The sequence below is a fragment of the Dermacentor andersoni genome, chromosome 4 (assembly GCF_023375885.2).
Source record: "Dermacentor andersoni chromosome 4, qqDerAnde1_hic_scaffold, whole genome shotgun sequence".
Lineage (NCBI taxonomy): Eukaryota > Metazoa > Arthropoda > Arachnida > Ixodida > Ixodidae > Dermacentor > Dermacentor andersoni.
This window is the reverse complement of record NC_092817.1, coordinates 91,428,336-91,430,685: the sequence shown is the minus strand read 5'-3', so window position 1 is coordinate 91,430,685 and position 2,350 is coordinate 91,428,336. Positions and strand designations below refer to the sequence as shown.

At 44.3% G+C, this 2,350-nt stretch overlaps 1 pseudogene; it reads left to right on the top strand.

The window, feature by feature from the left end:
- Nucleotides 1-273: 273 nt before the first annotated feature.
- Nucleotides 274-2,020, top strand: LOC126536470 (uncharacterized; annotated as a pseudogene).
- Nucleotides 2,021-2,350: the final 330 nt, after the last annotated feature.

Sequence of the window (2,350 nt, the reverse complement as noted above, 5' to 3'; positions counted from 1 at the left end):
AGGTAGAGTGTACTTTACTTCAGGTGTACCGAGAGGCCTTGGAAGCAGGGTACCTAACCGCCACAATGTACGAAGGACACACCGTCATTATAGCCAAAAGCGATGATGAGACTAAATTGCAAAAAGTTGACGGATATCGGCCTATCTCCTTATGCAATGTGGATGATAAAATTTTTGCTAAGGTTTTAGCTAACCGTTTGCAAGTTGTAATAAGATCTGTGGTCGGTGATCATCAAACATGTGGCATCAGGGGCCGGTCAATTCAGACGAACATTCATGTTGCGATATCGGTGCTAGAGTGTGTAGCTGAGGGGATTGGACAGGTGACAATGGTGCAGCTAGATCTGGCTAAGGCGTTCGACAAGGTGAATCCCTCATTCCTGTTTACTATACTAGAGCATATAAATATCGGATCTCTGCTCCTTAGAGGTGTCAGGATATGTTACGCTAATGGATCAACGAGACGGATAGTGAATGTCTCTCTCTCCGATCCAATTAGGCTTTTATCATCAGTACGACAAGGATGCCCTTTGTTACCGCTTCTGTTCTGCTTGTATTTAGAGCCACTTTGTATGAGCCTTCCTAAAGAACAAAATTTCCAAGGGTTTAAATTACTAACTAATGAGGTTCGGGTTCTTGCGTATGCACACGACGTGGCCTTTTTTTTTTTGTACCGATAAAAAGAGTGTAAGGACTGCTCTTGCAATTACAGAAGAATCTTGTGCAGCGTCTGGTGCAAGCGTTAACTTTGAAAAAGGTTCAGGTTTTTGGTTTGGATTATGGGCCACAACGCCATCACATTACGCAGGCATTCAATGGAAAGAGGATCTGCGTTATTTAGGTGTGCCTCTCCCACAGTACAGAAATAGCAACGCTCATTGGTCGGGAGAAGTTAGCAAAATTCAACGTAAAGTGAATTCATGGCGAGGGCGGAATTTGTCAATGTTCATTCGTGCTGAAGTGTGCAACCTGTTCTTAGCTTCCCGTCTTATGTATGTGCTGCAAGTACTGCACTGCTCACGACTTCGCCTGTAGGCAGTGCATCGCGTATTTGCAACATTTATTTGGAGTTCGAGCTGTGAATCGATGCGGCGCGACAATCTGCTCCTCCCCCTTGAACGCGGTGGTCTAGGATTAGTACACCTCTTTGTCAGGCAAATTCTTTCTCGCCTGTTTTTCTTTCGAGACAGTGACCATCCGTTTTTGCGTGAAATGTTGCAACTCCGTTTAGTTCATTATGTTCCTAATATAGTAGTGTCATCAAATGTCAAAGATGTCCCACAGGCTCCTTGGGGCTTTCTCAAGGAGGTTGTAGACACATTTCTTTTCTTGAAAGTTAGATTCAGCCTGGAGTACGTGTTCACTGCCAGTCGAAAAGCAATTTCTGCGGCACTGGTGGACTCTATTTCCCTAATTCCTTTGCATCGTGCACCTTATTTAAGCCGACCTTTTCAGGATGTAATTAAGCGCGTCCGAAAAATGTGTGTAGCTCCTGGAGTAAAAACATTTTTCTTTAAATTACATTCAGAAACACTCCCTGTTAAAGCTTGGTTAAATTCGAGGGGTTGCTTTGTGCCGTGGTCAACAAACTGTCGGCTCTGTCCATGTGCCTAAACCATAGATCACTGCTTCATAGACTGTAAGGACGCTGTATTTTTTGGGGACATTCTCCAACGGACGCTTAAAAAGGACATTGACATGACTCCATATTCAATTAGGTTTCTGCCGTTTAAGGTTACCGGTGGTCCTCCCTATGACATGTTCATAGTACTTGGCTTATATAGCCTGTGTGATCGCCATGCCGAAAGCCCGCGATCTACAAAATCCTTCTTCCGTGAAAGTGCTGCCTATGTAAGAAGTGTGTACGCTGTGCAGGACCCTCCGCCAGACTGGATGCACTTGTTGGATGCATGTGTGTGTTTGCCTGAGTTTTAAGTGTGCAGTTGTGTCAACGTTGTAATACACCTTCAGTTTTGTTTTCCATGTAATAAAGAAAAAAAAAGTTTGGGGCCCTAATGTTTAGAGCATCTGTCTGCTGCACTGGCGGGCCGAGGTTCGAAACGCGCTGCCGTACACGCTTCTCTTTAGAGCGAAGCTTTTATTTTTTCGACTGTTTCGACTGGGTCACTCGGTCAGTTTGTCCGAACTCAGTCTTAAAGAAAGCGTGCGTGGCGGTGGGATTTAAACCTAAGCACGCCAGTGCCGCAGCCCGCGGTGCTCTAAATATTCGACCACAAACGTATTATTTATTATACTAACTTATACTTTATTATACTTACAGGTATTATTATACTTACAAGCAAACAAACGCGCACTATACGCACACACGTATAGCTTCGTACAGCTTCGC